This window comes from Uranotaenia lowii, chromosome 1 (assembly GCF_029784155.1).
Source record: "Uranotaenia lowii strain MFRU-FL chromosome 1, ASM2978415v1, whole genome shotgun sequence".
NCBI lineage: Eukaryota > Metazoa > Arthropoda > Insecta > Diptera > Culicidae > Uranotaenia > Uranotaenia lowii.
In genome coordinates this window covers 57,998,494-58,021,352 of record NC_073691.1, presented here as the reverse complement: position 1 = coordinate 58,021,352, position 22,859 = coordinate 57,998,494, and the positions used below count along the sequence as shown (strand labels likewise).

Genomic DNA, 22,859 nt, shown 5'->3' with positions numbered 1-22,859 from the left:
CCAGACTGTTTGCTGACGATACTTCACTGTCCTACGAGCACACCGATGTTGGAACGATAATTTCCCAGATGTCGACTGATTTAGAAAAACTTCAGGAATATTTTGATGCAAACCTCCTCTCGCTCAACCTGGATAAGACAAAATATGTCATCTTTAGATCCACGAATCGACCTTCTGAGAGCCACAATCAGCTGAAAGTTGGAACCACAATTATTGAACAAGTTAAAACTTTCAAATACCTAGGCCTAAAGTTCGACGAGCAGATTAGATGGAACGCGCATATAGATGGCCTTAGAAATGAACTAAGTGCCATACACAGCATCATATGGAAGATTTCGAGATTCGTTCCTTCTAAACAACTAACCTGTGTGTATCATGCATTTGTGCAATCCAAGTTACAATACATGGTCTCGATTTGGGGAGCTGCTAGGAAAAGCTACATCAGACCTCTTCAAGCCATGCAGAACCGATGCTTAAAAGCAGTTTATAAACGGCCAAGACTTTTCTCCTCCCACGATCTATACCAAGAAGCCTCGCACTCGATACTACCAATAGCCGCTTTAAGAGAACTTCAAAGTGTGATTCAGATCCACAACAAACTGTACAATCCGCTTTTCCATCACAACCAACAAATCCAGCATCTGAACCACAGATTTCCAACACGCTCAAGAGGAAATATAGCAACTAGGAGAGCCAACACGGAGAAAATGAAAAGATCGCCTGAATACTACAGCAGAATGAAGTACAATAATCTCCCAGCATTCCTGAAACATGTAACGAACAAAGCTAGTTTCAAGCGTCAAGTCAAAATCCACCTGAAAACCAACCTTACAAGCTTCCTGAACTAAAGTAAAGTAAAACTAATTAAGTTGTGAACCAGCTCGAACTAGTTCCCTTAACAGAGAGCAATCTCACTGGGGACTTAAAAAAAATCAAATTCCTCACTTGGAAAATATCTGCCACTAATCGCCACAATACAAATTTTCTGTATACTCCCTCTCCGCTAGCCACCATCCGCCACCACCCGCCACCAAATCGCCCCACCAAACCGCCACCAAGCCGCCACCAATTACCACCACCAAGCAAGAAATGTGAAAATTGTTATAGTGAAGAAAGAAATTATGTGCGATCGAAATATTGTAAATTATGAAAAGAAGTAACAAAAAAAAAATAATAATAAATAGTGAGGAGGTTTTATGCCTTCGGGAGCATGGTCTTCCATTTTTTAAATAAGATCAACTCCCGGGGGCTTTTCCCTGCTCTTAAAAAAAAAAAAAAAAAAAAAAAAGAAGCAGGAATCAATTAGCGAGATACGAAAAAATTATCATAAAAGAAATATGGGAAACATGTAGAGATACAAAAAATAAAATTCTGAATATAAGGAAGGCGCTCAAGGGCAAAACTATTAACCGAAGAGTAAGAATAAACCGTATTACCTATTTTGGTCACATTAAAAGGAGGGAACCCAATCACCCACTAAAATTAGCATATAAATATAGAATACCCTATAGAAAAAAAGGACGTCCAAGTTACACCTGGAGATGTTCATTAGATCAGGATTTTGAAAAATATTCACATATATCAGAAGAAGAATGGCTAGAGCTTGTGAAAGACAAAGCAAAATTGAAGAAAAGGGCAGAAGAGATTTACAGTAGAAGTGCTAGTGAAATATCAGATGGAGAAGAAGAATAGTAAAAATTTGTAACGTATTCTCGATAAAATCTGGTAAATTAAGTCACTTAAAGTCTAATCTTTAAAGAGGAAGGCTAAAAAAAAATGGTTAAATGTGTAGTATAGGATTATGTAGTTTTGAAAAGAGCAATATTGTCATGAACCATTGGGAATCAAGGAGAAAGTGAAAAATATGATAATTTTTATGACTCAAGCGTCTGACCAAAAAAGAAAAACAAATCAATTATAAATAATAATGTAAAAGGCTAAGGGGAAGGGTAGGAAGGGTTGGGACGTGCGAACAAAAAATTGGGCTACTTGAACTTTGGGTAGAGAAGAAAAGTTAAGTAGTCCAAAGAGGTCAAAAACAATGTAAAGTTATAAGGTAAGGTAAGAAGAGTGGTAGCGGCAAGGTAAGATGTCTATTAAAATGAAAAGTTTGTATTTCATATTTCTATATCCCAATAAGAATGATCAAAAACCTGCCAACCATCCAGGTATATACACGGATGCCGGAATACTTGAGGAAAATTTCTAAAAATTTTAAATTTTTCTAAATTTTTGAATGGTTGTGCAGGCATTTGAAACATTCCTACAAAACAAAAACCAACATTGACACGAAATACACGCAGACATAACAGATAACACGAAGCCATGGTGCCGGGTATGGAAAATTCTGCATTAGAGTTACGCGGAATAGAGGTAGAATGCAGAGGTGTTCATACTTTGGTAAAATTGCGTTGAATCCGTGCACCCATGGTGGATTACCAACATACATACAACATTTAGTTTTTGTTGAAATTTGCGGTTTCTCCGACAGAAAGACGATCGGCTCAAGTAACAGCAGCAGAATATGCTGCCACGAGCAGAACTAAAACATTATTTGTTTTGGTTCCTCTTGCTATGTCCAATTCGCAAATAATGATTGCTGAGGACAATAGGATGGTGTTGTTGATGACAATAAAATGTTTACATCATCAAACGGTCAGGCGAGCCTACTCAAACTAGGTTCGGGTATTTCCAAAAATAATGAGTAGTAATCTGATTTTACTCATTGAGATATGAGTACATTCTTGGTTAGGGAATATGAGAAGTGGAAAGTGACAAATAGCTATCGCTAATGTAATGAGTACTATTATTGTGCCTATCAAACGGAACTTAATAAAGATTAACTCTATTTCACCACGAAAACCCGCGTTTTCAACAGGTTATGGGCCCAGATACGTCTGGTTTGGAAATTTTTCGAGTTAGTTCGAGAGGGATACTCTCAAGTATTTAACCTCAAGTGTTTAACTCGGAAGTTGGTCACCAGCCAGAGGGACGAACCAGCGTAGATGGACCAGCCAGGGCAGAGACCAGGCCGTCAGTCAACGGCCTTCCAGGAGGTATCGCCAGAGCCCGGAAAGATTCGCGGATCGAGAGGGCTACTCTCGAAGCCGTCACGAGCTACGTTGCGGTTAGCAAGCGTGAGGTCACGACCTACAGCCGGGAGGAGTCCCAGGATCCGCAACCGGGATGGTTCAGCGTGAAGGTCGATGATCCACCCATGAACAAGTGGTTAGATCTGAAAGCCGAGAGGGTTACTCTCGTGCTTTAGCTATGCGCTGCGATCAGACGACCACCCGCGCAGAGGTCACGAGATGCTCCAGTTTGGGGCCGGAAAGTCGGGTTTCCAGAGGGTTACTCTCGAGGAAGACTCTCGGGATCTGCAACCAGGATTAATCAGGTCCAAATGCTCCAGTTGGAGGATTAGCTTGGATCGGAGGTTGGACGTTTGTTGCTGAACTTTGTCTTTCGGCTTTTTTTAGCGATCAAAAAGTTGGAGCTAAGAGTTGGATTTGGAGATGAGAGCATGTTTTCGACGGATGGAAGCTACTCCGGAGGAGGTGGTTCGAACGACTGTTAGTCGCTAGCGAATTTTTCCACCTCTTGATTTCTGAGGCATTTGGGATAAGTGCTGTCGATCTAAGTCTGGCTAATTCTCGGAGCCACCGAGATGCTTTTCTGGGGTTACCAGAACGCGTTCGCATGCTGAGGTTATCAGCCAGCCGAATTTGACATGGTCGTTCATCAGATGGACGTCAAAAATGCATGAAGTTATCTTCATGCAGTTGCCGAACGATGACGTCCTGCCAAAACTGGGTAAGCCACCAGTTGATCCATCGATATGCCTCCTGGATACTGTTGGAAAGGTGATAGAGAAGGTGGTTAAGAGCAGAATGCAGTTCTACACCGAAGGTGCGAACGGCCTAACCAATAAACAGTTTAGTTTTCGGAAAGGCCGCAGCACGGTGGATGCCATTCGACTAGTCGTCGAAGGGGCAGACAAAGCCAGGCTGAAGTAGAGGGGAGGAGACCGGTTTTGCGCAGTGATGACCGAGATGGTGCTGATCATCAACCTGATTTCAGCATAATCAGAGACGATTGCAGCTGAATCGTGCGCAATCGAATCCAAGCGTGCGATCAAGAATCTGGGGGTGATGTTCGACGACCGGCTGAGTTCTACGGCCCACGTCGACTACACCTACAAAAGAGCGGCAATGACGACAGTAGCCCTCTCGTGGGCCATGTCGAACAACTCGGTGATCCGCTGCAGCAGAAGAGTCCTGGCGAGCATAACCTCGTCCATTTTGCGGTACGGAGCGGCGGCCTTGAGTAGGCAGTGTAACCTGCAGAAGTTCTGCAGCGTGTAGTGGTTAATGAATAGTGTCCTCGGTAGCTGCTGATGTTGTGGCGGGGGTCATGCCCATCTCGGTCTTGCTAGAGGAAGATACCTTCTGCTACGAGCACAGGCACATGTTTGACGTGCGGAAACATGCCAGAGAGGCCTCGATGTCCAACTGGCAGCACCTGTGGGACAGATCAGAAAGCGGACGGTGGACCCAATGCTTGATCCCTAACGCTTGATACCTAACGATAGATTGGAGACATGGAGAGTTGAATTTCTGCATGACGCAGTTCTTGACTGGTCACGGATGCTTCATGCAGTACCACCATCGGTTTGGACATGTAGCCTCGCCATTCTGCCCAACCTGCGGTGACACAGTTGAGACACCAGAGCACTTCCTACGACGGAAGCTGCGGGGATAAGACTTTACCTTCTTCGCAGTCGTATTTGTAGGGAGAAGAGTATTCACGCCGCTGAATATTCTCGGATAGAGTGACTTCACGTCGACGGCGGGTGAGTCATTCGAGTCTGTGTAGGATGACGTCTTCACCGGGAATCATCCGAGTAGTTTACGTAAAGCCTCGGACGTGTGCTGTGACAGGCGCGTGTCCAGGATATGCTGTTCTCGATTCGGCACACGGACGGGCAACGGTTAGAGGGCCTCGAGCCAATCCAAGTGGAGCCAAGATCTCGAGTCGTTAGAGGAGAGGTCATTGGTATCTTGCAGTGGTCTCGAACAGAGGCGGAGCGAACGATAGTCGTGGAAACCAATCGAGCCTCAAGTTACGAGTAAAGGTAAGGTCGGACCTCTATTCGTCAGAGGAGAGGAGTTTTGACTCGAACTGGAGTTTGCCGATGAGCGCTTAAGCGCGGACTTGTTCTCCCATCTCGGGTACAGAATTCGATGCAGATCCGGATGGGAATTATGACCAGGGGCCCCAGGTGGACTTTATGGCGTAGGGGTACTTAGTATCATGAGTCGTCCAATTGCACCCATGGACCCAGAGTAGCATACTGGGGGGGCTCGGTCGCTCGCTGTGCCTTGGAATGCAATCCGTAAAAAAGAAAAAAAAAATGAGCGCAGATGATAACCCATGGGGCTATAGGGTTGCACTAGCGAGATTCTATGGCCCAAGGCGGCGACTGAAAAGTGTCCGAAAAATGCGCATGTCAATACTGTTATGAGAGTGTATCGGACGTCATCGAATCATTGGTCTGGATTATGCTGAACTGCCATGGTCCAGAGAGAAGTAAGAGAAGTCTTCTTGCGATTGTAGCACTACGATACTGAGTAGTGGCCTCCTGCTCTGCGCTTGTGATAGAGCGTAGTATAAGGGGTGTTACAAAGCAAGGAGTTCGTGGAGCTCAACGAGCAGCGCCAATGCAATGCATAGGACGACAACGCATAAAATTATTCCGCGATTTCCAGACTGTGTAGATCAGATGTATTGAGAGGTCAATTTCTACCTAACGCAGTTCATTTTGGGTTTATGAGTGCTTTAGGCAATGCGTAGTTACAGAGTAATCTTCAACACAGGCTATCTACCAAGTCTGCTAAAGGTTCATGTCAATGCGTACAGACAACTTCTAACTTTGAACGCTTAAATGTTCCAAATAAGATATGTCACGACGAGCATTCGTGGCGTGCTATAATCGACGAACTCTCGAAGATCGGGGTCTTCTGTACCAGTCTGAAGTTAGCGGAAGAGGAGCAAAACACTTAGGTTACGATACATGCAGATATAAACCAAAATATGAGCGCTAATAATCATAGTAGCTTTGCCTACTAGCGATACGGCGCATACCTCGCGACGTTGAAAATCATAACGACGTATAGTGAGTTTCCAAGGAGACTTGGAGTATGCGATTCATGGCCTATGGAAAATCAACAGTAAATAACATAAACAAAGTTTATGCACCACATGAAAATCGCCTACTGGACTGAAAAAAAAGAAAAACAAGCCTTCGAGTGACAGGAATCTCGCTAGTAAAAAGTGTCGCTAGTAAAACTGTCGCTATTCGGTTTGGTGCTATACACATAATATAAGTGCAAGAACACAGCCTCCCCTAGATGTAGTATCTTAATGTGAAACCAATGGGCAAATTTACCACCTGGGTGACTCTCGGTTGGTGTGATTCGTCTTAGATTTATTTGGAATCTAGTGATGATTGAATCCGATAGGAACGAGACGAGCAGGGCGCATCGAGCGAGGTGGTTAGACCAAGTGGAGCGTGATTTGGCGAATGTGGGATGTTCGTCAAGTTAGGCTTACGTGAAACACTTCAAATTTCGAGCTATCCCCTAGATATGTAGCTTAAAATCACCAAATCATTTCAGAAGGACTAAAAATGAGGAAGTTTTTTCTGTTACATGTTCAACCCGTAAATTGAAGGATTTCCTATAAAATCATTTTAAAAGATCTATGATTACCATCGCCTTCGATAGCATTTGCTATTTTCCTTTCCCCGAACGATGATCATGATACATTAAGTCAACTATTAGTCGGCTAATGTTGATCTGCATACATAAGTAGGCCTTATGAACCCATTCACCAAAACAAGTAGTCCCGTGTGGTATGCTGCCTGGAATGTCCATCCATTCAGCTCCAACCAAAAGAAGTATATGAATGGGGACCTATTCCTAGCGTAGGTAATCTGTTACGGCGCCACCGCTATACGAAGCGCATGAAGATTTTGCCTTCTACGAGGTTACATACAACATAATTAGCAACACCTTTCATCAGAAGCTACTTGTCGGGCTGGTTTTTTCTTTTTTTTTGGAAGAAAAGATGCGCTCTTTTTTAATTACATCACAGTGCGCAGCAGCAACAACGTCATCGTCAGCGCGGCCTCAATCAAAGAAAAGCCAAGAAGAGATGGGACGAGCACTTTCATATGTTTGTGTCGCATCTTTGGGGCACATTACAAATCCCATCCTCTCAAGGTTCCCCCCTTCTTATAGGTTATGTGGAACGGAATGAAGATTCTTGTTTTTTTACCGATTTCAGCTGAGCTACATGTTATTATGTTACTTTAACGGCGATTAAGTGAGTGGCAGCAGCGGTTTAGTTCCATTGACGTAGAAGTTTGGAGTAATTTCGCTAATGTGCCATCGGCTCCTAGACAAAGAAGAAATTAAATCGTTAAAAAATGGTTGCATTCAATTATCAAGTTCTCTAGCGATTTTCTCTCGCTCTTAACGTCGGTGTATGATTTAATAAAGTTAATAGGCGACGTAATCAAATGATCACCTGCGTAATTAATTATGTTCATACAGTGGGAGTGGTTCTTTTCTGCTGTCAGAAGTCTATGACCGAAAGTTATCTGACATGTAAACTTGTTTGATTTTTAAAATTGTAATTTTCTGTGTTCGAAATTATCTTTTCTTTCCATTTCATGACTATATTTTACAAGAAACGAATTAAAAATCTGAAGTTTGACGTTACGATAAATCCTAGAATTTTAACTGAAAAAAAAGACAAATTAGGTAATTTGCAGCAAACCAAAAGACCAAATAGGTTTATTTTAAATAGGATGGGGCTCTATTAATTTCACTTGTTGAAGTGTTCCCATAACCAAAATCATCTGCATACGTGTTATCGGAAAGTAATATAATTTATGAAAAAAGAATTCCTGGCTCCAGAGAGGATCGAACTCACGACCTTCGCGTTATTAGCACGACGCTCTAACCAACTGAGCTATGGAGCCATGTTTGGAAACAAAATTAGAGTCAATGGCGGATTTCTTTCCCTCACCTCCCTGCGACCGTAGAACTAAATACCAAAATTTTTCTTGCCTTCACATTTCATAATTGTAGGTATTTGACCGCAGCTCTTTGATTGTACACACACTTTATTTATTTATTTAGTTTTAAAGAGAAATCAGGAAGTAACTTAAATTTTCAGGTCAGCAGTTCCTGAATCAGAAATCTGTTCAAGTATCGAATTGATTGAGTATAGGAAGACGACATGATTTTTTTCGGAATCTTCAAAAGTAGTATTCTACGGGGGGGGGGGGGGCACTCAACTTCAATTTTTCATTTCCCGCATTTTCCACGATTTTTTCCTGCATCGTCCCAAGAAATTCCCGGTTCTCAATAACGGAACAAATCCGTCTCAAAAGTCGTATACTCTACCGTTAATAAGTGATTCAATCATTTTTTTTTAACAAAACACAAAAATCATGACATTTTAAGGAAGATTTGAGAATTTTTACTGTGACCGGCCCCTACTCTGCGCATTTTTCGATCTCGCTATCAAGAAACCAATTTTTAAATCTATAGGAACTTCTTGAAAAAATCCTAAGCTAAATGAGAAAATGCACAAGGTTTGGTACTAAACAGAAATGGTACCGATTTGGGTAATTTATGAAGTTTTTTGAAAGTAGTGATGAATTAGAGGAAATGAAGTAATTTACCATCTGGTTCTTAGGCCGGAACAAATTTTTAAATCTTTATTTTGTCATTTGTTGAGGCATCACTAGGGGGGGATGAAAAAAAAGTCAGATATTCATTTATTATTTTATTTACATAGTATTCCGTCTCACGACATAACTTGACGAACATAATTCCTAAAATTCACTCGGTTCAAAGCAACCGTTCTCCAATTTCTCGGGCACCCCACGTTCACCACATCACTCTCCACTTGGTCTAACCACCTCGCTCGTTGCGCCCCCGCTCGTCTTGTTCATACCGGATTCGTAGCGAACACCTGTTTTGCAGGACAGTCGTCCGGCATTCTCGCAACATGTCCCGCCCAGCGTATCCGGCCAGCCTTCACCACCTTCTGGATACTGGGTTCGCCGTAGAGGCGCGCGAGCTCGTGGTTCATCCTTCGCCTCCACACTCCGTTCTCCTGTACGCCGCCAAAGATGGTTCTTAACACTCGTCGCTCGAATACTCCGAGTGTACGCAGGTCCTCCTCGAGCAATATCCATGTCTCGTGCCCGTAGAGAACAACCGGTCTAATGAGCGTCATATACAGGTTACACTTCGTGCGAGGGCTAAGTCTTCTCGACCGCAGTTGCTTGTGGAGTCCATAGTAGGCACGACTTCCGCTGATAATTCGCCTCCGGATCTCACGGCTGGTGTCATTGTCTGCGGTCACCAGTGAGCCGAGATAGACAAAGTCTTCGACTATCTCCAGCTCGTCGCCGTCGATCGTGACCTTGTTATTACTGGACAAGCGGGTTCGGTCGGTCTCGGATCCGCAGGCCAGCATGTACTTCGTCTTGGACGTATTAATCATCAACCCAATCCTTCCTGCTTCGCGTTTCAGTTTGCGGTAGATCTCCTCCACCGCCGCAGATGATCTGCCGACTATATCAATGTCATCGGCAAAGCAGATAAGTTGACTGGATCTGTTGAAAATCGTGCCCCGCATTTCGCCCACCGCTCGTCGAATAACACCTTCTAGCGCCACGTTGAACATCATGCAGGATAGACCATCACCTTGTCGAAGCCCCCTGCGCGATTCGAATGAACTCGACAATTCACCCGAAATCCGCACACAGCACTGCGTTCCATCCATCGTCGCCTTGATCAGTCTGATCAGCTTCCCGGAAAAGCCGTTCTCGTCCATGATTTTCCATAGCTCGTTACGGTCGATCGTGTCGTATGCGGCTTTGAAGTCGATGAATAGATGGTGCGTAGGGACTTGGTGTTCACGGCATTTTTGGAGGATTTGCCGCAATGTGAATATCTGGTCCGTCGTAGACCGTCCCTCCATGAAGCCGGCCTGATGACTTCCCACGAATCTGTTCAATAAGTTCTAAAAATTGGACAAAAGCTTGAATGCAACAAATTTGTATAAAATCTACATTGCACAAAATAAATAATTCGAATTATTTTACCATATCCTGCAATGTCAAAAGAGTACATTTAACTCACATTTCGAAAAATTAAGGAGAAACGAAAGAAATTAGGATATTTTGAACCAGTAAAATACTGTCAACTAATTACCAGTTATGTTATTTACCTGGCAATAATCAGTTTAAGTTTTCGTTCAATTTCTTTTAGTTTTTTAGTGGAAAGATAAAAGTCAATTTGGTTGGATTATTCGAGGAGGGAGAAGTTTCGGATTTATTCTGAGAAAACATGACAACCATGATAAAGTGGTGCATCCAAAAAATAGTTTTTTAATATCTCGAGGTGCGTTTTATCCGATCTATCAATTTTTGGCGTTTCTTTAAGGCAAAATGCTGTTGTGCGTATTGCCTATACTGTTTGGGCCATTTTAACAAATTTAAAGGCGCTGATGGCAGTTTATTTCGACGTCTGGAAGAAGCCTTCCTCTAAACCGGATATAAAACAAAATTACCAAAGTTGATGTATTTTACTTATAGAAAAGCATTGCTTCCTTTTTTTATCCATCGTTTAGAGAATTGAACCAATGTAAAAGTTGGGTAAAATGTTATTTTTTTCTTTGGACTTCTTGCACATATGAGATTACAAACTTAATAAATTGTAAGCAGGTTCGGGACTACGGTATGAATCATGCAATAGGATTAAAATCCCAAAAAAATGGAAGAAATCAGTTAGTTATCTGATAAAATGTTTTTCAACAAAAAAAGGAGTAATTTTCGTGAATTTTCATTAAAAGAAGAGTTCGTTCATTTTTCGATCGAAAAAGAGTACATATGGCAACCCTATTTTAGATCTAATTCAATTAATGAAAATAATATCAAATTTTCCAATAAAATACCTTCAACTTTATTTATTTCCCCCTTCTGGATTATCGGAAAATTCGAAGGGGGGAGGGTGGTTTACAAAAGAAGAATGTGAAATTTGGTACGGCCTTTTTTTTAAGAATAGAGGTTTCCAGGGTGGCCAGCGGATGTCCATAATCAAATTCCCGGTTTTTTCCCGGTTTTCCTGATCAAGATTTTAATCTTTTTCCTGTTTCAACATACCTAGATAAATACTTTCTATACCGTAGAAAAGAAATTTTACAATTTTTTAAGATGAAAGAAAATGAATCGTATTTAAATTTCAAAATTTTATTCTAAATTCAATTGCTAACGCAGGTTTACAAAATTTACCCTTTCTGAAGAGTCAAGATTTAAGAATTGTTTTCTATTTGAGGCGCTGATTCTAAGCAATATGCATTTTTCATTTAAAGGGTTGGTTGAGATTTTGTTGACCTTTGAAAATACATTTTTTCTAAAAATGTGTATTTATTTTTTTTGACAACATTCGAAGGATTTCAAAATTTTAGATGTTTGCCATATCAATTTCATTGGAAATCGTGAATTGTATTGATTCTGTAAAACACGGAAATATCGTAAACATTTAAAAGAATTATACGCCAAAAGTAAGCCATTGTTTTATGAGATCTACAACATCTAGAAAACAACTGAATACTCGAGGGCAACATAAGTTTATAGAAATCGTAAGGCCTTTTGATTCAAAGGGGTATAATTTAGAGAAAACACGCATTTAAGATGTGGCGTTTGGTTATTTTCCGTATATTTAAAAAAATATGTTTTTTAAATGTTCACATATAAAAAAAAATCCTTGAAATCTGAAAAACCACAAAATATAGTTTGAAATATGAATAAAAGATTGACGGTGTTAACTCAAAATCTAACATTTTTGCACATATACCCTTTTGACTCTGAAGTCCTCATATAGATTTATTAGCTCATCAATTATCAATATCGATTTTACTCAGAACTGATGAGGTTTAGAACTTCCAAACGACATGTTACTTAAAATAGAAGTGATTGTGAAATTTCGAATTTAGGATTTAAAAATCCAATGTAATTTGAAAAAAGAAATTTAATTTTTAATTTCTTCTCAATTCATTCTCAAAACACTCTGATTTTTAAGCTGTATATTTCTTTGAAAATTGCATTTCAACCTTAATCTTAAATTGTAAAATAGTCTGATTTTTTTAATCAGAAATCATACCCTTAAACCTGAATTCTGAATCTGAATTCTGCATCTGCATTTTGAGTCGGACTTCTGTATAAATAATAGAAATTTCATTCGATCACTTAATTTGAATTTTCTACCTGAACTCAAATCGAACTTTGGATTCAAATCGAAAATAAATTCAGATTCTGAAACTCTTACCAATATTTTGAACATTAATTCTGTGTGATACTTTTTCGGCAAACAGTCTAATAAAAAGCAACAACGACTTTTTATTTATCATTCCAACGTTTCAATCCTTGATCGATCCTTGGAATCATAAGTAATAGTCGTTTTTGTTAAACTGCTGACCGAAAAAGTATACCAATCATCCATTGAAATTACATTTGAATATTATTTCAGAATCTCATATTTGAATTTTTAATAAAAGGTCAAAATTCTATTTGTAATTTAATTATTTGAAACAGTTTTTCTAAATTCGGACTCTTAGGGGCCGTCCTCAAATGATGTCACGCGTTAGGCGGGGGAGGGGGGCTTTCGATTTTTGTAACAATTTGTGACATGGGGGGAGGGGGGGGGTCTGCTTGAGCGTGACATCACTTGTCATTACAAAAAATCAGCAAAACAATAACAAATAATTTTATCCTAAACTCAATAAAACTATTCTTGCACTATTCATTTAATGAATAATAATACTCACGTAATCACTTTTGGTAAATTTTACGAGCATAAGAAAGTTCACAAGAACACTTTCACTGCAACACTCAGAAAAGTCTGTTCCACTAAAATTGTGGCAAAACGTGAACAGGATTGCTTGGCTATTCTAACCTGTGGAGAAGATTTGGATTGTGAATGGATTGAAGAAGAGGAACTAGATTTGGATGGTTTCAACATCGTCGCTGATACTGCAGCTGCTGCCTCGACTTTCCCGGCTATTGATATGGAAAATCATCAACATAATCCTTGGACTCATGATTGAAATGTGTTTTAAGCAATGATTAAAGGCTTGTTTAAAGTGGGTAACCTTTTTTTCAATTCTTTGGGTTTGGAAAACGTGACGTAATACAAAAGGGGGTTACGGAATTTGTGACAATATGTGACAGAGGGGGGAGGTGGGGTAATTTTTTTTCCAAATTTTGCGTGACATCATTAATGGACAGCCCCTTATGGCTGGTTATTTCTAATATTTAAAGAAAAAACTCAATTGGGGCTCAAAAACATGCAACTGCATCTCTTGTTAAATCATAACAGAACAAATATGACCAATTTGTATCTAAAGCTTCTGAAAAAAATTCTATTGATGAACTTTCCTTTCAAGTATGTAAGTATATTAAGATTAAAAATGATTTTTTTGGTGACAGTTTTTCCCGGTTCTGATTTCAAATTCCCGGTTATTTCCCGGTTTTACCGGTGCCATTTTAAATTCCCGGTTTTTCCCGGTTTTCCCTGTTTTCCCGGTTTGCTGGCCACCCTGGGTTTCAAAATACAAATCAATTGATTAATCTTTGAATCGGACACAATGTAATTTAACCATGATATGTAAATTTTATCTTTAGTTAGTTAATAAAAAAAAAGCAAAGTGGAAAGATTTCGTTTCATGGGAAATTCTGTACTTAGAGTATGGACATGATAAAAAGGTACGTTTTGTAGTAAAACTCATTTTCACTAAATGGCACATTTCGTATAAATGATTCAAAACAGCCGCAATTGAGTCAATTCAAGTCTAAACGAAAGTAATATTTTTTTAGGCAAAATTCAGCAACGATCATTAATTTTTTCGTTATTCAATGTCGAAGAAACGACTCGAAACAAACAATAAATGTATCCATATGTACAAAACCCCCAAGCTCAGACTAGAGAATAATAAAAACATTCGCTATGGTTTCAAAAAAGATTCAACCATATTCAAATGCAATTTTCCGAAGTAAAAAACCCTGGTGGTTGGCATAATTCTTGAAGAATCAATTGGTCGAAAAACTTTTTTTTTAAATATTAAACATTCCCAAGAGATATCTATGCGCATACAAATTTAGTATTTCACTTGACACAAACTTTTTGTTTTTTTTTTTTTTTTGTTTCAACAACTATAACAGTCTTTCAAAACATGAAAAAGGAGACAATTTTTTCTAGTCAACTTTTTTACAAATGATTCATTATGATGTTATGATTTAAAAAAGGATGTTTGAGAATATAACTAAAGGTAAGAAGTTTTTTTTATTTGCATGATATAATTTTTTTTCCTTGCGCTAGATCGCGACAACAACTAAACATGAAACTTTCCGAAGAGGTGATTTGAAAGTCAATCAGGGATCAATTAACTTATTTTAACGAAAAATAAACAAGTTGACTGCTGAAAAATGCAATCTTTTACGCATAATTGATTTGCATTTGATAGCTCTTGGAAAAAAACAGTGATTTTTGGAAGACCCCTTTTAATAGCAAGTTACTCACGTATCTTTGGTTCAACGATTTCTGCTAAGGTGACATTCAGACAATTTGTCGAAAGCTTATCAAAATACCTTCCATTTTTTTAAATTGTTTAACTGAATTTTACGGTGGAAAATAAATTCGAAAAATTGTTTCTATCAGCTCTTCTTTTCGAAATAACTTATGAAAATAGATCAAAAATTAAATTAATTTGTGCACTTTTTGACCAAACTATGGAGTATTACCAAGATTTTGAAAATAAAGGTTTTAGTTCAATGATGAACTTTTAGGAAGACCGCGTTTTTTGCCTTCTGAGCAAAAAGTCCATGAAGTTTTCCTTTTGTTATTTTTCCCAATTCGGCAAAATACGAGAATTTTGACGAAATTTTAAAGAAGATTTTAACCTAATCGAATCTCTGATATTTCTTAAGGCATTAGTCAAGTCGTTTTTAACATAGTTGTTAAATGAGCTAAAATCTTCAAAATAAAATAGGTACTGAAAACTTTCTTGAATGATTTCAGAAGCGGTAATAATCTCATCGTTGTATTTCAGAAACTACAATATCTAGGCCAGACCTGAATTCTTCATTGGATGAACGATAGTAAATAGATTAAAAATCTGGTTTTAGTTTTTATGTAGTTTATCGATTATTGAAGAACGATTTTACCCTAAACTGATCAATTGTAAAATTTGTATACGCCACATCATCAAAACTATAGGTGGAAAGGCAAAATCAGTTATAAACACATTGAGGACCACGAAGTTGACGAGAAACACCGAAATTCGGCAAATTATATCTTAGAAACCTCTGGACAAAATTTTACAAATTTAGCATTCTCAGTTACGGCAGATTATGTGTTCAATTTTGTCGAATAAAGTTTAACAGTTATGCTTCAAAGTGTAGCACACTGTTGGCAAGCGAAAAAAACGTGGTATCCCGTATTGGGTCCGCAATATATGTTAAAATAAGGTTGCCAAATTTTCCGGTTTTTGCCCAGATATTTTATACGAAATTTGGCCCCGAATTTTTCACTTTATTACTGAATCAAAAAATTTTTAACAAGTTTTGCTAAAATAATCATGAAAGGTTTTTCAGAAGCCTGAAATACGATTTAAAAACTGTCATTAATTTTTTTTTGATTTTTGTTTAATTTCAGGGTTTGGTCATCAATTTTAAAATGAAATGCCAGGTTTTTATGTTAAATTTCTCAGATTTGTCCGGCCCGGATATGTGCTGAAATTTCGTGCTGAAAATTAGTAATATCATAGTATCTTGGCCCAAGATTCTTGGGTACTTCTGTCCTAAATGGCCTGGCGGGGTAAAATGCCAACGACTATATTCAGATGAATTTAGAGCAGGGATGAGGCCTACGAATCTATTTTCAAATTTCTTTTTTTTTACTATTTTCTTCGATTGTCATAAAACACAATTTACCAACAAAATTTGACGCGTCAGTAACTTGCCACACAGTTATTCAAATGGTTAACTTTTTTCTGGTATTTCTTGTGTTCTTTTAAAGGCAAAAGTGCAATATTTTTAATAGGCGCAATACAATATTGAAGTTTTTTTTTATTCGGATGACATTTTTTCTGCTGTTATTCAACTATCACTTAAAAATTTTTAAAACATGGAAGCGTACCGGGAGAACAAACCAAAAATCGGAAGGCTACAGATTATCACAGACGTTTCTGAGTCCGTTGCTCATTAGACTGAGTCGATTTGGGGTCATTTTCGAATTTCTCAAACCCTGGGGTCTCAAAAGCTTCGTCTTGGTCCAAAACTCATCCATAATTTTTTGCAGAATTTTTAAGTAACGTTTACTGAGTAAATTTGAACTTTTAGGTTTGTATGGGAAAATTGAATATTTTGTACTGAAAAATCAACTCAATTTTGGTTTCTTCTGTAGAACCGGGCCAGCTGACAGTTTTATGCTAATTTATAAAATTCCTAAAGGAAATTTCTCGCTGGATAACTTTGTCGAAGACCGTAATTTCGTATCTAATTAGGTTAAAAAGTTATAAGCTGTTTCACACAGGTATGTCTTTTCGCATTGATAAACAATAAATTCAATTGACATCACTGCTGAAGACTCGCGAAGTATTGCATAAAAAGTAGCCATGCAATACCTCGGACATGACTCAAAATGTGGTTTTACTGAACAAATTTGAGACGACTATTTTCAGAAATTTCATAGAGAAATCATGCCAAAAATTGATAACTTGTGTCATTTTACTTTACATACAATGAGCAATCCTCATTATCATAGTTAGATTAGCTTTAGAAATTCGATCCCAGTGGTATCTGACTTGAAAAAGCATCCATGAAATCTGTAAAATTAAGCTATAATAAAAAATGTTAAATGTAATTGGCAAAATTTGTTTGAAAATCTGTATAGTTGTAATTTTTTTCTAAAAAAAACCTTAGTTTAAATCTCAGTGAAATGATCTTATACGGAACTTCAAATTAAGAAACTATTTTGTAAGAAAAAATTCTACGCACAGAATGCAATTTAATCAAATAAATTTCAATAACTTAGAATGCTGAGGAGAAAGTGATTTTTTTTCACACAAAAAAAAATATTTTCACGCTTTTTGTCATCGCTGTGGAATAGTTTCAGACTTTTTAAAATAAATTATGAAGAAAAGAACAATCTGTTTGATCAAAAAATGACCTGTCTCGAATAAACGGCTCAAAATTTATACGAACGAAAAAAAGGCCTTCAAATTTTCGTTTTTAATAAAATTAAAAAGGAAGCAAATAATGGTTATACAGAGAGGGAAAATGTGAAAATGCTTTTTGTACAATGGAAAACCCTTTCAAAGGCAATCAAGTAACACTCAGGTTACTGATGACGGTTTTTCTGATAAAAAAATGGCAGGGAAATTCACCTGGGGTTCAAGAAATCAAGATTGAGAATTGGAACTTCCAAAATCGTTTGAAAATCTGTAAATTAGCTCAACTTTGCTCAACTCCTAATTTTAAACGGAGTTTTGAATTGAAAAATAGGGTTTTTACCGTTTGTTGTGAAAAATTAGGTCTTCGAAAAAAAAATCAAATTATGGTAAAAATAATTGTAGTCAATAAATTTCGATAAAGATTAAAGACTTCCCGTCGAACGCTTGGAAGAGAGTGATTTACAAAATAAAAACTTTTCATAAGACTTAGAACTGATGAGAAATAGTACAATTTTTTAAATATTACAAAGGCCTCGACAAATTTTTGTTTTCAAAAAAAAAAGCAATTCAAATGATGTCTCTGTTTGGAAGAACAAATGTTAGCAAAAAATTGCGAATCAATCAACAAATTTCCATTAAAACGAACTAAGATTTAGTGATGTACCTTATCAATTTCAGCTGGCATTGTCTGCTTTTCATTTGAAAAATCGTGTTAAATTTTCTTTGAAACATTTTTTTTTCTTTTCTTTTTATGTTTTTATTCGTAGATAAATTGTAATCATAAAAGAACGTTTAGTTATAATACTCCTCTGCATAATAATTACATCAGTTTTGAGTTAAAAACGTGCATTGATAATCGAATCGGTTTACTAAATTTGTCGCCAACAGCAGCGGATAAATTTGGTTTAAATCGACACAGTTGAAAATATAGATAAAAATTACAATATTTTTCATTTTTTCATTAAAAACGATGAAAAACTACTCGTTATTGGAAAAAATATTTTTTAAACTTTTTTCCGAAATAATTCAGAGAACTTTTTTGTTTTCACTGTGAATGTTGCCTTTGTTTAGAGTCGTTTTGATCCAATGTTTTGGAGCAATATTTGCCTACACCAGGGCTTTTTACATCCAATGATTTCAAAAATTGCTTTGAAAAGCGTTTGTAAAAAATCGAGATTTTCACAGTCTTGACAATAAAAAATACTTACTAAGAAGTAGATTGAAATACCAAGGACATGTACTCGGTCCTTTTCTTTAGAGCGAGTTCACTGGTGTTGGGAAAAAGTGGTAGAAATTTTCACATTTTGAAAATTTTACCATGCAAAAATGTTTTCAAGATCTTGGGACGTTGTATTTTTTTACAACACTGTTTCTATTTCAGCCGTATGTGATAGAAAAATTTCTATTTTTGCATCACAGCATGCGAAAATACAACACGTGTTGTAAAAAAACTAGAAGTCCACAGATCGTGAAAACGTTTGTGCATGGGAAAATTTTCAAAATGTGCCGTAAGTGTCAAAATTTCTACCACTTTTTCCCAACACCAGTGAACTTGCTCTTAGCAGGTGCATATTCCCCCGATTTACCCTTATTACGAGAATGTTGATTTTTTAATTGTCAACTTTAAGTTTGTGGTTTTTTACTTTTTGTTTTGTTTTCTTATATTTAGCGTAAATACAAGACAGTCATTTAGATTTAATTGATACCAACCACCAACTCCCGAAAAAAAAAATCCAAAATCTGTAGACAACGTTTAATGAAAAAATCCCATTTTTTTCTTCTTATTTTTCACCAAAATTCAGAATTGTTTACAAATGCATAAAAAATAATCTAGCTGCGATCTGAGAACAAAGGAAGAAAATAAACCAGTAGGCATATGCATAAATTTGCGAAAATATCTTTTATGAGATCTCGTTATCCAAACACGGTATGATTGTTTTTTAGAATTTCTTCAGAATAAATTGGAAGGATCTAATTTCCATGCTCTATAGCTCTTACATTTTCCTTTCTCTCATAAAACCCCACAGAACCTCAAATAAAAATCACGAACGAAATCAAAGCTGTGGTTTCCTTATTTTATCACCTCAATCATCAGACGATAATCCGTTCCTAGAGATCTTATCACCACAATTGTTTTTTTTTTAGTTCCCCACCAAGCAGCGAATTGCCCTTCCTCTGAATGATGAAAGCGTCTGAACATTCACCGAGGAACACTGCGAGATAAAACTTGTATCAAATTAATCAATAAAATGAGATGGCATCGAATGCTCTATTTTTCACCCATCCGACACATAAGCAGAGTGGCGCAGTGGAAGCGTGCTGGGCCCATAACCCAGAGGTCCGTAGATCGAAACTACGCTCTGCTATCTGTTTTTTTTTCACCGTCAATTTCATTTTACAACACTTTTATGCCGTGAGGAGTGATGAGTATTATATTCTATTATCAAAAAGTGTTGAAATCTTCTAGAAAAACAGTGCAAAAACATTGTGATAAGTAGTTTGTCTGAATGCCATTATTCTTGGAATGGAAATTCCTGTTGCACTTCTTAGGAATGTCTGTAAGGCTGTAGGTCAGTACTGCTATGAAAATCGGTATTAGGTATACAATTTTCGATTAGAAATCCCATCTGTGGACTGGAAACAACTTTTTCCCAACACAACAACACGATGCCACTCGCGAATAGAACAAGTTAAGATATGTCCGACCAAAGAAGTCCGCCGCCCCATCATCAGTTTTCGAATCCAGGAACAAATCTTCAAACAAGTTTTCTTTCGCATCTGGAGCTGGAGGCTTATGAGAGAACACCCAACTCCTGCTAAATGCTCTGGGTAGGAGAAACTGGAAAATATTTAATGCCAGCTGACAAGACGAGCAGCAACTCCAGTATGGACGTATGAAAATTCGCTTTCAGTTTCGACCGGTTTTTTTACTTTGCATCACTATTGGGGTAATCTTCCCACTTTATGATGTTATGTTATGTTATGTTGTTGCGAAATTGGCGAAGAAGAAATTCTACTCTCAAAATTTTGTAGGAATATCTTAGTTGTTCCAGATGATTTTTCTTTACAATTGGTCTAATTAACAAGTTCCTACATGTTTGTATGTTTCGCGAACGTGAAATTTCCTTTTACTCTGATTGTCTTGTTATTGTTCACCTACGTTTAAAGTTTAAATAAAAATTTCAGAGTAAAACACTGAAAATCATTGAAAAACTTAAGAAAAACTAGAATGAAGAACTGACAAATACACAAACATACACAGGGTTGCCAACGAGTTTTCATTTCCAAGTTCCCTGTTTTTCCCGGTTTTCTCTATTAAGATTTCATGATTTTTCAGGTTATATGTACACAAATAAATATGTTTATCAGGTTTTTTTTTCCAAAAAAGAATACATTTTATGAAAGTTGAACGTGAACCTAAAACTAAATCCTGAAATTCAAAGATTATTTAGATTACGATGATGTTTGTTGGGATTTCTACAGAGTTTTGAGAACATAATCCTGAGAATATAGAAATTTTGAGCGGCTTTATCGGTGAGTGTTATAGATTTGAAATGATAAACGGATAGACCATAGGAAGAAAGTTACTAAGGTACTTCTTCTTCGATACAGTCGATTGGTGAGGGACAAAAAAGTCAGTATGTGGTCAAGCTTCTATTCAGCTCCTCGCTCTTTTCAACACCTTAGTATTTTTGTGGTATTTTTCTTCCTATGGTCTATCTGTCTTTCATTTCAAATCCATAATACACACCCATAAAGCTACACAAAATTTCCAAAAACGAATTCACGGAGAATTCTCTCCTTAAAAATTCCGATAAATCTTATTCCTTACTAAGAATTCTGACACTTAATTTCGATTCTCATCACGAATAGATAGATCTTTTAGATATGGGGCACTTTCTTTTGATTTTAAATTTTACTCGTCTCCGAAATATTAAAGATACACGAAAAGAAGCTTTAAACATTGTGCACAAAAAAATCTATGGCTGTTGTGATGAAAAATAGTTAAAAATACTGCCCAGAATGTCATTTAAAATTTGTATTTGCGGTAGATTTGTAAAAACTATCATGATTGGTAAGAATCCGCTTCTGTAGTGAGAATACCAGAGTTAAGGTGACATAAGCTCTGGTTTTCGCTGACTTTGAAAGCCTAAAAAGAGTATTTTCGTTTGAATACTTCGCATTCTATGGTCTAAACTAACCGATTTTGCATTTATTTGATTTTGATGATTATCTTGTAGATATGTTTTTTGTCAGATTTCGTCAGCTCGGCTGACATCGCCTCAGAAACGAATTTCAGATTCACAAAAATAACAAAATCCAGTTAATTTCGAAGCAGCTAAATTCATCAATCAAATTGTCCCCTGTTCTTCTTAAGCGGGAAATATTGGGTTATGGGTTAAATGAGTGGAAACTGAAGAGAAAGGGCGCAGTCACCTAAAATATTGATTGGTGGAAAAAATTGAATGATAAAGTGTGCGTTTACTTAAGGGAGATACAAAGGGTGAAGTCTTGTTTTTTCGTTAGATAACCTTAATTTGCTTCTCAGATATTTTTTTTTGATAAAATGGAAGGTTTTTAAGATACACCAATTCATAATTGTCCCATGTCTAAAAAAACAAACTTTAGATGCCGGATTCCGGATCAATTTAACTGAACTCTGGCATATGTATCCAATTTCGTTGTTTAAATTTTCAGTTCGACCGCAAAAATGCAAATCTTTAATCGAACTTCCAATTAGAAATCTTAATCCCAATCTAGAAATTTACCTTTTAAATTTTGATTTCTGTAATGAATGTATATGATTCCGAAACTTGAAAGGTGATTCTGTAAGTCCAATCACTTATAATCTGAAATTTTGAACATAATTTATTCTGGACAAAAAAATAATTTCAATTACAAGGTAGATGTTAAGCAGGGATCGTAGTTTTCAAGGTGTAGATTTCGTCAAAAACTGAATAATTTCAATGTATAAATTTACATCACAACTAAAAAGTTACAATATCATTTTTTTATTCAATTTTCTAAACTTATTTCTTCATCCAGCCAGATGTTCGGTCAAATTTTTCCATTCTTCTATCAATTAACACTATAAAAGAAAGTTACCAAAATTGTAATCAAGCTTCAACAGTTATAAATTTCAAACTTTTGCCGCATTTTACTCATGGAATTCAAATCCCGACTTCTTCCTACTTTTTCCGAAGCGTTTTCCATCCTTGATTAAAAGTTTTGTCATGATGAAATGAATGAACTTCAGGATTCAACAGGTTTATATATGGAAAAAAAAGATAAAAAATTCTCTCGGTTTTGAATTGAATTTCCAGGGTTTTTTCCGGTTCCATTCTCAATTCCCGATTTTCCCAATTTCTCCGGTTTGCTGGCCACCCTGCATACTGATATTCAACGAATAGATTAAAAATTGTTTCAGAACTGTTGGATTTAAAACCTCTATTTTTACAATTATTTTTCGCAAAACTAATAGGTTTCTACGCTCTTCAATAAAATATTTTATAATGGAACAAAGTAAAAAAAAACAAATTTTT

At 37.0% G+C, this 22,859-nt stretch overlaps 1 protein-coding gene and 2 non-coding genes across 3 annotated transcripts in view; 1 reads left to right on the top strand and 2 right to left on the bottom strand.

The window, feature by feature from the left end:
- Nucleotides 1-22,859, bottom strand: part of LOC129740152 (tudor domain-containing protein 6) — a 360,358-nt gene that overhangs the window by 12,692 nt on the left and 324,807 nt on the right. The gene's annotated exons all lie outside the window — the stretch shown is intronic.
- On the bottom strand, nt 7,974-8,047 carry Trnai-aau (transfer RNA isoleucine (anticodon AAU)). The gene has a single exon. It is a non-coding gene; the product is annotated as a tRNA-Ile (tRNA).
- On the top strand, nt 19,611-19,682 carry Trnam-cau (transfer RNA methionine (anticodon CAU)). Its single transcript has one exon. It is a non-coding gene; the product is annotated as a tRNA-Met (tRNA).